This window comes from Dermacentor albipictus, chromosome 7, assembly GCF_038994185.2.
Source record: "Dermacentor albipictus isolate Rhodes 1998 colony chromosome 7, USDA_Dalb.pri_finalv2, whole genome shotgun sequence".
Classification (NCBI taxonomy): Eukaryota; Metazoa; Arthropoda; class Arachnida; order Ixodida; family Ixodidae; genus Dermacentor; species Dermacentor albipictus.
The window spans coordinates 6,383,051-6,395,385 of record NC_091827.1 but is presented as its reverse complement, the minus strand read 5'-3'; the positions used below and the strand labels follow the sequence as shown (position 1 = coordinate 6,395,385).

The following is a 12,335-nucleotide window of genomic DNA, read 5'->3' as shown; positions in this document are numbered from 1 at the left end:
CAAATGCCACAAACTGGGACATATAGCTGTAAACTGCGAGAAGCCAAGCGTAGTTTTTTCCTACGTGGAGGAAAAGGATGAGAATATGGAACTTTTAAGTCCATATCTCCACGACCTGCAAGTTAATGGAAAACCATGCCGAGTGCTAAGAGACAGTGCCGCCACGCTGGACATTGTCCATCCGTCTTACGTGATGGTAGAGGACTTCACCGGAGAAGTAGCATGGATAAAACAGGTTGTAGAAGAACACAGCGTGTGTCTGCCCATGGCCAAAGTCAAAATCAGTGGACCATTCGGGGAGCTAGAGACTGAGGCTGCAGTTTCCAAATTTTTGTCACTGCAGTATCCCTACATCTTTTCGAATCGTTCGAATCAGTTACTGCGTGACAGAGGGCTCAAACTGGGAGAGGGCATAGTACAGGCATTGACCCGAGGCCAAGCTCGTAAGATCGCGGCGCTTTCGGCTGAAAATGCTCAAGCTCCTCCAGCTGAAGCAGAAAAGGGGATAGCTTCAATACCCGAATCCGAGCTAGGCCCGAGGGACAAAAGAACAGTTGAGGAGAGCCTGCCAGTCGACCAGCTCAATGAGAGCGTAGCACTAGAGTGTCAGAGTTCTAGCCTGCAGGAAGAGCATGCAGACGCGCTCCCAAGCGAGACAGGGTCGTTGTTATCACCGGCCTCAAAGAACTTTGATCAACTCTTACGCGTGGATAGAGAGTCACTGGCAGCTGAGCAAAAGAATGATGAGAGCTTAGCTAAATTACGTGACACAGCTAAAGAAGGCATTGCTAGGCGCAACGTAACGATACATGAGAGAGGAGGATTGTTGTATCGGCATTACAGAGATCGAAAGGGTAAGATTTTAGATCAGTTAGTCATACCTACTAAGTATAGGGAGGACCTTTTGAGTCTTTGTCATGGAAATGGGTGGTCCGGCCACCTAGGCATAAACAAATCAAAGGAAAGATTGCTTATGGAATACTACTGGCCTGGCTGTTTCAAAGATGTAGAAAACTTTGTAAGATCATGCGACGCCTGCCAGCGTTCTGGTAAACCAGGAGAGACTTGGAAAGCTCCACTGAAGGTAGTGCCCTTAATAACAGAGCCTTTCAGACGACTTGTAATAGACACGGTAGGGCCTCTTCCAAAAACAAAATCAGGCTACAGGTACTTGTTTACCATGCTGTGTCCGGCCACCAAGTTTCCAGAAGCAATCCCTTTGAAAGAGCTCAGCTCCACTGAAGTAGTAGACGCGCTTTTGACAGTGTTTGCACGAGTTGGGTTTCCAGCCGAAATTCAGGCAGATCAAGGGTCAGTATTCACGAGCGCACTGACTTCCACATTCTTGCAAAAGTGCGGGGTAAAGTTAATTCACAGTTCTGTCTATCACCCTCAGTCAAACAGTGTAGAGAGGTGGCATTCGGTGCTTAAGCGAGTTTTGCGTGCGCTCTGTTACGAGCACAAGGAGGACTGGGAGAACTGTCTGCCGGCAACTTTGTTTGCTTTGCGAACGGTTCCACATGAAGCGACAGGGTTCTCTCCAGCAGAACTAGTGTATGGGAGGACACTCCGTTCTCCACTGAGAATGTTAAGAGAGATGTGGGAGGAAAGAGGGGAGAGTCCAACCGTGGTTGAATACGTGCTAAATTTACTGGAGCGGCTAAGCGCAACCCAAGAACTAGTCGGAAAGAACATGGCACTAGCTCAAAAGAACGCCAAATTCTATTATGACAAGAATGCGAGGCTTCGTACGTTTAACGCCGGAGACCAGGTAATGATCCTCAAACCTTCAAGAAAGAACAAGCTTGAAGTTCACTGGGACGGGCCCGTTAAAGTGTTGCACAAACTTTCAGAAACTAACTATGCTTTGAGAATGCCCGGTCGCAGGAAGGAAGTGAGGATATATCACTGTAATTTGATGAAGCCGTATGTAGAGCGGAGCGGAGTCGTTAACTATACTGTCAAAGAGCCGGATGACATCGGTACCAAGTTTAAGGAGTATAGGGCAACCTCCAACTCTGAAATCGGCCTAGAAGAAGTAGTAGAACACTCGGTAAGCTCGCATGCTCTAAGACCCGAGCAGCTAGATGAGCTAAAAGGGGTGTTAGGGGAATATCTCGACAGATTCAGCGATCGGCCGGGTAGAACCGAACTGATAACGCATGAAATTGAGCTGACCTCTACCGAACCAGTAAGATCAAAACCTTACAGGGTGTCTCCAAGACAGAGAGAGATTATGGAGGCAGAGATACAGCGCATGCTAGAGTTGGGAGTTATTGAGCCCGCTGAGAGTGACTACACGTCACCGCTAATACTCGTAGAAACCCCTAACAAGGACCCTCGTCCGTGTGTTGACTACAGGAAGTTAAATGCGATCACTAGGGATCAGCTGTACCCGATACCCAACATTGAGGAACGAATTGAAAAAGTTAGCGCTGCTAAATACATTTCAACTATAGATCTCGTGCGGGGGTACTGGCAAGTTCCCCTTTCAGAAAGTGCCAGCCGCTATGCTGCATTCATCTCGCCTGTGGGCACTTTTCGCCCTCTCGCACTCAGCTTCGGGCTGAAGAACGCGCCGTTTAGCTTCTCTAAGTTAATGGATATTGTCCTAAAAGACTTGCAGGAGTTCGCCTTACCTTATCTTGATGATGTAGCCATTTTTTCGGACAGCTGGGAACAACACGTATCGCACCTCAAACAGGTGTTCTCACGGTTGAGGGAAGCCGGCTTAACGATGAAAGCGGAAAAGTGTAGGTTTGGTTGTTCGCAGGTTACTTATCTGGGCCATGTTGTTGGTCAGGGCATGAGACGGCCGGCTGAGCTGAAAATAGCTACGATTAGAGATTTTTCTCAGCCGCGCACGAAAACGGACGTTCGTTCATTTTTGGGACTTGTGGGGTACTATCAACGGTACATTCCGAATTACTCGCAATTGGCAAGTCCATTAACAGACGCCCTCCGAAAGGGAGCACCGAGTACCGTACTCTGGGATAAGGACAAAGAGAACGCTTTCCAAAGTTTGAAAACGCTATTGGTTTCTCGCCCTGTGCTTCGCGCGCCAGACTACACTAAGGAATTCATAGTTCAATGCGACGCAAGCGACAGAGGTATGGGCGTGGTACTTAGTCAAGTCGGCGACGATAACGAGGAGCATCCTATCCTCTACGCCAGCCGTAAACTAAATGTAAGAGAGGAAGCCTACAGCGCTTCAGAGAAGGAATGCGCTTGTTTGGTTTGGGCCGCCCAGAAGTTGTCGTGTTATTTGTACGGAGCGAAGTTCATCTTCGAGACCGACCACTGTCCTCTGACGTGGCTCAATCAAATGTCACACAAAAACGGCCGCTTGCTCCGATGGAGCCTCACTCTCCAAGAGTACAACTTCTCCGTTAGATATAAGAAGGGAAAGTTGCATAGCAATGCGGATGGTTTGAGCAGGCTAATTTGAATTCTGCGTTTGGGGGTCCCGCCTAAATTTTAGGGTTACTAGTGTTAATTTTATTAAGCGAAGAAGATCCCCTCTCGTTTAGCAGGATTCCCTCCATGATTGCTGAATTTGTCAGCAGGAATTTGCTTCAGAAATTGGCATAGTGAAATGCAGCATTTTTTTTGTTTCTGCACTTATGTTGTTGTTGTTTTTTTTTTTTTTTTTGAAGCCTAGCGAGTCTAAAGTGAGAGCCAATGCACGTCATCTCGGCGCAGAGCCGTGTTGTGGGGTTCATTTTGCAGTTGCCTGTCCTTGTTGGATGTTTTGGGGCGGTGACATCAATGCACAGGTGGTCGCTGCGAGCCAAGACATCAATCCCCCCCTGACCAGCAGCCATTCTCTTCCTGCCTAGCGGTTGTCAGCGCTAGACAGTCGAGACTTTTGGGGCCATGGAGGCGCTGTAAAGAACGGCGGGTTGCACAACAAGACTGCCACCTTGCCACCTGATTACGACAAGGGGTGCAAGACGCGCACCTGCCCCTCTCCGTGCTGCAGCTGCGAGGCGTTCAAAGAAGCGACCTTTGCGCTGGAACCCGCCGCCTTCCTCCAGCCCCTTCGACATGGTGACGGGACGAATTCGGTGTGTGGACAATGATTCCAGAGTTCCTCAACGCGGGGCTGATTTGACACGCCTGGAGAAGCTACCGCGGGAAGACTTATTTTTGTGCTTCTCAAGGTTTGGAGTGGCTCGGAACAATGAGCGACGCGCGATCGACAACGTCGATTTTCCGGAACGGCACCACCTTCAACACCGTCGCTTGGGCTTCGGAATGTGTGTGCCTTTGTGTCTGTAAACTGGTCTTCAGAGCAGCTGCGAGTTGGTGATGTGTAAACGAACAGCCGCCGCGTCGTGGACGGGCGGATCGAGTGTATAAAAACTGTGGTTGTGCGATTGTTGGACGCACTTCTCTTGAGCAGTCATGTTAGACTGAGTTATTTCTGTAAATAAACCCCTTTTCCCTCGTTCTCGATGAGAAGCAGTTCTTCACTTCATCAACGATCTCAGCGTAAATAAGTTGGACGACGGCATGGGCCAGCTACCTTCGAATTCATGCCGTACTCCAATCTTGGCAAAGGACCACGGACGAAGGGATTGAGCCCCCAATCCTGACAGTATGCATCTCTTTTTATTCGTATTTGAAGACGTTCGACTCGATTTGCAATGGGCTTTACCATATTTTTCGAAAATATTTTATTCGCTGTGCATCTTACTAACCCCTCCCTTCTATATTCTTTTTGAATAAACACCACTCCCAACTATTCAAACTGGATGAAGTCGCTTTTTTATTTTTTAACATGCTTGCTATATATAGAGGGACAGCATCGGGCGACGTAGTGTCAGCCCGTCTTTACATAAAACAAAGTTCTCTGTCACTCAGGGAATTTTGCAAAGGCACTCGGGGAAAACTTGGAAAACTCGGGGAATTTGTAAATGTCAACTTGGTAGACACACACGAAACTCAACGCAAACTGAACGAGTGTTTCGAACAACTCGCGCCCCTGGGTGCCGAACCGAACCCGAACCCCAAAAACCGTACCGAATGGCAATTTTGAGCCGAGCTGAACCCGAAGCCAACCTTAACCGAAAAAAAAAAAATGCGCTTTCCTTGTCCGTGCAAGCTCTAGCCTGCGTTTTAACGCGATAGCGCCAAGGGCTCCGAGTCGCAGAAAATCCGGTGTTGGCGTCCCGAGTCCAGCGTCGACCATCTTTTCGCGAAAAGTAATTCCGTATCACGCAATTCCATACGACTTTAGAGTTGTTCTTCTATCATTGAAGTTGCTCGTACCTTCTTTTACTTCTTTACAAAGTTATTCCTTAGAATGGCAGCCACAAACAAATGTCATGAAACAAAACACCGACAACACATGCTTTCTCATCTCAGACTGAAATATCAAAAGTGCGAAACAATTGCAGAATGTCGGCCCACGCAGCAGGCCGCGTTTCTACCAGAACGCTCGCTTTCGGGCATGGATTTCTCAGCCAGCGTTTCCCGGTAAACATTCATCATCAGCCTGGTCACGCCCACTGCAGGGCAAAGGCCTCTCCCATATTTCTCCAACAACCCCGGTCATGTACTAATTGTGGCCATGCCGTCCCTGCAAACTTCTTAATCTCATCCGCCCACCTAACTTTCTGCCGCCCCCTGCTACGCTTCCCTTCCCTTGGAATCCAGTCCGTAACCCTTAATGACCATCGGTTATCTTCCCTCCTCATTACATGTCCTGCCCATGCCCGTTTCCTTTTCTTGATTTCAACTAAGATGTCATTAACTCGCGTTTGTTTCCTCACCCAATCGGTAAACATTAAGGTTACATAAGCTGCAGCTGCCGGGAAGCGCGAGAAGCAGTCAGGGATCTTTGACTGCTATCGCGTTCCACTCTTAAGTGTAAGCTTATAAGCGTCCTCCAAATGTTTAACTGCGCCTAGGTGAGGCAAACGAAAACGCGCCAAGCGTCTCCATGTGCTCAATTGCCCGCGAGGAGCTCATAACTCGAAGTACCGCTCGGCGGCATTCAATTGGACATTAGTGCTTTTTATTTTATGCGCTCATTTTATACTCATGACGAGGCGCCACCTCCTACCCTTTGGTTGCGCCGTCACGTGCCCAACGACGCACGCATTATAATACACGCGTTTAGACAGCCACATATGGCTGACTGAACTTGACTGCAGACGTGACGTGAGCAATGACGCACGCACTATAGGCACACATTTGGTCAGCCAGAACCGCGGAGTCCTCCGTGGCGACGGGGAAGCATGCTCGTTTCGCACCCCGGAGGTCAGGATTCGATTCCCGCCCAGGCCTAAATGTACCTAATGGTATTTACAAATGCATTAATTTCCTTTGTTTACGGGAACCTCCCTGAGAAATTTGACGTCAATTCGACTATTCTTTTCTGTGGTTTTGCTCTTTGCCGTCTGCCATTTTTGCTATTCTGTCACGCTGCCGACTACAGCGTCGGATTTTCGCGTAATTGGGCATGTATTGCTTTCGCATTGAAAATACATTCTTGCTTCCTCTCTAAAATGCGTCTAACTAGTGTCGGGTGAACTTGTATTCGAAGCTGCGTGCACAAGCGCCTAAAAACTGGCTTGGACTTTTTTTCAGCAGTTACAGAGAGACAAAATTTAAAAAAAAATCATGAGTCATTCCACTCTGTGAAGGTGGGTGACCAACGAAGCTGTTTGGCACACGACACAGAGGTGTCCGAATTTTTTTAACAAAGCCACGAACTCATCTATAGTGATTTTTATACACATACGCGTGGACGGCGGGAACGCCACCCCGAGGAGCCGCAGGATACTAGACACGCGTGACGTTCCGACAGGACCGCCACCACGGGAGAGCGGAAGGAAACTAGATGCGCAGGCGCTCGGAACGCCGATAAAGAGAGGCCGCTTGAAGGTAGACATAACCGCCGCGGATCAAAGTGTATATCTGTTCTTATAAGCTTACTCTCTGGTACGGGTTCTACTATAGGATCCAAAATATTAAACTTATTTTTTCGAGGTAGCGGAGTGCTTGCAGCCTGCTTCACCTTCGCCGCGGGTCGACCCGTTGTTGCACACGCAGAACAGAAATGCACGAAACCCTAGCCAAACAAGCAAAAAGAATGTCGGTGAAAGTCGGGCTGCTGCTGTCACCACCTGCGTTGAGTAACGCCCCCGACCCCAACTTTGTTTTCTCGTTATCGTAGCAGCGCCAAGTTTTGTGTGCGCGAACGCAAGCGGAACGTGTTCCAAGAAACTCGGAAGGCGGCACTCTTTGTCTGTGGAAAGTGACTAATTGTTTTGGCGAAGCCGAGAAATACACATGACACTGGCGTTTTCCTTTCGGGTGAACAAAATGGAAAGATTGTTTCCCGTTGTTCTGGTTTGTATCTTTTTCGTCGTGTTTTTTCCTCTGCTTGGAAAAAGCCAAAAGAATGAGAAAGATGTTTTTGCCACACGCACACGTCTCCCCCCCCCCCCAAACACACGCACATGCGCACATACACACAGGCGCACACTTAGCGGCAGGGTATCGAACCGGAACTGAAGCGAAAATCAGAAAAACCTTAGTTTTGCTCGAACCGTATACTTAACCAGAACGTTAATTTTTTTTTTCACTCCGTAACGAAATCGAAAGGAAAAATAACTGCTTTTGGTTCAGGTTGACTTCCTTTGCTGGAGCTTTTTGTCCATGAGTGCCTGCACTTGTGGCTAAACTAAGTTACCTCATGTGTATATACACGCCCTCTTCCAGTGATATTAAAAGTAGCAGCACCGTTCGTTCGGTTTTCAGCGTATTGCGTTAGGGATCATTCTACGTGTTGTGTACGTTAGCGCGGTACTACTTGTATCGCATCGCACTCGCGGAATTGCCAGAATGTGATGCGCGCTAAGTGTCTAAGACAGTGGAGCACATTTAGCATGCCCCAGCTAACGTTAGCCAAACTGTTGAAAGAAAAAAAAAAAGAGATTTTAAAAGCATGATGCAAGATACGACTTTAAAACCTACGTGGTTCGGTCGTCAGACCTCTGACAACTTGACATCGGAAGTCTTATATTCGTATTCTGCAGTGGGATTTTTAAAGTTTTTTTTTTCTTTAAACAGCTTGGCTTATGTTAGCTGGGGCACACGGTATAGTTGCTGTTTGTACCCGGTATGACTTTGAACGGCAGGCATTGATCTCTTCCTTAGCGCAACTTAACAGACCGTACAGTGAAAAAAGTTCTACAGGACTATTGACCGGAAATATCGATGAAGCGAGCCATCAAGGCTCTCTTAGGATATTTAGTTAACACAGCCTCGATTCGAGGTTCTAAATAGGCCCTTTGTGCACCAGCGTGCAAATCATAATCATCATAGTAGTAATAAACGTCATCAGCCTATCCTGTCCACTGCAGGACGAAGGCCTCTCCCTGCGATCTCCAATTTATTTATTATTACCCCTGTCCTGCGCCAACCGATTCCAACTAGTGCCCGCGAATTTCCTAATTTCATCGTCCTACCTAGTCTTCTGCCGTCCTCGACTGCGCTTCCCTTCCCTTCTCTTGGCACCCATTCTGTAACCCTAATGGTCCACCGGTTATCTAACCTACGCATTACATGACCTGCCCAGCTCCATTTTTTTCTCTTAATGTCAATTAGAATATCGACTATACTCGTTTGCTCTCTGATCCAAAGCGCTTTCTTTCTGTCTCTTAACGTTATGTGTAGCATTCTTCGTTCCATCGCTCTTTGCGCGGTCCTTAACTTTTTCTCAAGCTTCTTTGCCAGTCTCCAAGTTTCTGCCCCGTATGTCAGCACCGGTAAAATACACTGATTGTACACCTCTCTTTTAATCGCATCCTACTGCCCTGTCCTTATCATTACTCCTAAAGTCCCCATATTTTTCTCCTCCCCCTGAGCAGAGTAGCAGGCTAGAGGACCTCTCTGCGTTTCCACAATATATTCTCTCTCTCGCTTTCCCTCAACAAAGCTTAGTTTCACATAGACTCTAGCGTTGATGTTGCATCTGCATTATTATTTTGAAACTATGCCCGGCCTGAAGAACAAACAAAATGCGTAATTTTTCAGTGCAGCTTAGCAGCACCATCCAGTTCTTGTACAAAATAAATTTGTGCTGTTTTACTGCAATTATTATTTGGTTATGTAAATGAACTTGAACCAGTTTGAACGGTTACATTTTCGCTCCGGATTTGAACCGTAACTGAACCGTCTTCGGTAAATCGAAACAAAAACCGGAACGAAAAACGTTTCAGTTCGTCACTTTGCTTAGTGGCTGCCCCAAGAGCTCGCATCCTTGAAGAACTGGCCACCTCTTGAGCAAGCGTCGGAAAACGCCCGAAGCGCTCCTCCGTTTAATTTTTATATCTTTTTTTCTTTTCGCGAATTCGGGTGAGCTAAGTTTAGGGACATAAACCTCGCGCTGTCGAGGTGGCGGAGGTGGCGGGGCCGAATCGAGTGAACAGTAGTGCGAGAGACAACAAAAATAAAGAAAAGGGACAAAGAAAGAATGCCATAAAACTGAGTAGTACATACGAAGCATGCGATGTGTGGCGAGGCACACCGGAGCAAGAGGTGGCGGGGGCGGAAAGAAGTTTGGGAGGGACGACAGGGGTGTGGCTTCGATAATACGGTGCAGCGTGTTACAAACCTGGGAACCCACAAAAACGTATTTGGTGACTCGTAAAGTCCACGGAGTTAGAGTTTATTTCGCACAAAATGTGCGGTACGGTCGAATGTTAAAGAAAACATCTTACTATAGTAGTAATCGGAGCGCCTGCGAAATAACATTTATCAATGGATGATTGTCTAATGAATGACATCACGCAGCAACTTTCTTATGTCCTCTCTCGAAATACTCGAAGAAATGTGTAAGTTATGTTTTGTTTAGTTCTGATTAGCTGTTTGCTTTAAAAATAGACATTGTCCAAATTGTGATGGGGAGGCGGGGAAAAGCATAATAAAAGGCTGCTACTTTATCTGCTGGAGGGGTCTCACCTCCTCGGCTACTCAGCAGCAAGCGAGAAGAAATAGCACAGGTAACTTGGCGCAACGTCAGATGCTCGACACCAGCTTTGGATGTGCCCTGGAGCGCGAGAGATCAGACTTAAAACAATAGCTTGAAAAAGGAAGTACTGAAGCCAGACGTATCTGAGACTAGTCCCGTTGGGCGATGGACAGTAAGTTTGCGTAAATACTGCTACACTTCGTGCACGATGCAGGGTTGGAAGCCTTGATTTGATTATTCCTCATATCGCCTTGCGGCACCCCCCCCCCCTGAAAAAAAAAAGAAAGAAAAAACGTGCCCTATGCGTTACACATACAGTGCAACGTGTAATCATGCATTACAAATTGCGAGGAACTCGACCAAAAAGCAAACGATATACCTTTTGGTAGAATTGGAACACATTAAGTTAAACACTTTTTGTTCATTGTACTGAACGTTGAATAGATAGAGAATTCGATATCAGGGACCGTTGGCCCATTTTCGCCGGATGTTTTCGCAGTTCATATATTGGAATGTAATGCTTAGTGCTTCGCCTAGGAAAAAAATAAATAAATAAATCGGATCTACACGTTACAGGGCTGACAAGCGCTATATCCCTTACATGGCGCACTCATCCAAACTTGCCATCCAAGATTGCCTGAACTTGAAGATCTAAAAATATCCATATCCAATTACACACGATTTTAGTATACTTTCAAATGGATGTCTTAATACGAACGTACCAAACAAACCATGCTTTGTCCTGCTACCTGCGCACGGACGCTTACAAGTACAGTTATTTTTGTTTCCTTGCAAAGTCGTCCTCGTCGTCGGAATAATAATAATAATAATAATAATAATAATAATAATAATAATAATAATAATAATAATAATAATAATAATAATAATAATAATAATAATAATAATAATAATCGTATTTTATGTCCACTGCAGGACGACGGCCTCTCCCTGCGATCTCCAATTACCCCTGTCCTGCGCCAACCGATTCCAACTAGCACTCGCGAATTTCCTAATTTCATCGCACCGTCTAGTCTTCTGCCGTCCTCTACAGCGTTTCCCTTCTCTTGGTACCCATTCTGTAATCCTAAGGGTCCAATGTTATATAACCTGCGCATTACATCACCTGGCAAGCGCCATTTTTTTCTTTTAATGTCAATTAGAATATCGGCTGTACCCGTTTGCTCTATGCCTAGCATTCTTCGTTCCATCGCTCTTTGTTCGGTCCTTAACTTGTTCTCGAGCTTCTTTGTCAATCCCCAAGTCTCTGCCCCATATATCAGCACCGGTAAAATGCACAGATTATACACCTTCCTTTTCAATGATAATGGTAAGCTTCCAGTCAGGAGCTGACAATGTCTGCCGTATGCGATCCAACCCATTTTCTTCTTATATGCATTTCCTTCTCATCATCAGGGTTCCCTGTGATTAGTTGACCTAGGTAAACGTACTCGTTCAGACTCTATAGAGGCTGACTGGCTACCCTGAACTCTTGTTCCCTTGAGGGTCGCTCCTCGTGAGGGACCATCCTAGTACTCGGGCCTGCCAGATCATAACTGAGCAGAATATTAATAAAGTTGTTACCACCACCATCATTTTATTTGTCTTCTGCATATTAATCTTCAAGCCGACTCTTACACTCTCTGTGTTGAAGTCCTCAATCATTTGTTGTAACTCGTCTGTTGTTGCTGAATAGAACAATGTCATCGGCAAACCGAAGGTTGCCGAGGTATTCGCCGTCGATCTAAGCTTACTCCTAAGCCTTCCCTAGGTTAACAGCTTGAATGCTTCTTCCAAGCACTCAGTGAATAGCATTGGAGAAATTGTCTCCCTGTCTGACCCTTTACTTTATCGGTATCTTGCTTCTTTTCTTGGGGAGAATTAAGGTAGCTGTAGAATCTCTGTAGATATTTTCCAGGATATTTACGTAAGCGGTCTGTACTCCTTAATTACGTAATGCCTCTATGACTGCTGTTATCTCTACTGAATAAAATGCCTTTTCGTAATCTATGAAAAGCCATTCGATTCAGTAGAGATAGACCACTGGAATTCCATAGCCGAGAACATTCGTTCGTTTTAAGTGTCTGTTTAGCTGCACTTGTTAGCGATTATTTTGCTTCATGTTTGCTATAGCGCCATGTCTATATTGATCTCTGGATTCACCTTGTTTTATGTTGGCTCCAACTTCTGAGAATACGAGAAACGCCAGTCTTGCCATGAGCGGAGCCTTGGTGTAATAAGCCGGGAGATACGCAATCGCGAAACACGGGTCTGAAACGTTCGCGCTGGCGCACCGTGACGCCACGAGATTTTGGGTTCCCGAGGGTTAGTTAGTTCATAGTTGATCGAT

The 12,335-nt window shown here is 46.4% G+C and overlaps 1 protein-coding gene and 1 non-coding gene across 10 annotated transcripts in view; both read left to right on the top strand.

Moving 5' to 3' along the window:
- LOC135916480 (calpain-B-like) overlaps positions 1-12,335 on the top strand; it is a 147,507-nt gene that overhangs the window by 51,248 nt on the left and 83,924 nt on the right. The window lies entirely within an intron of this gene.
- On the top strand, positions 6,901-7,083 carry LOC135916486 (U2 spliceosomal RNA). Its single transcript, XR_010568949.2, has one exon. It is a non-coding gene; the product is annotated as a U2 spliceosomal RNA (small nuclear RNA).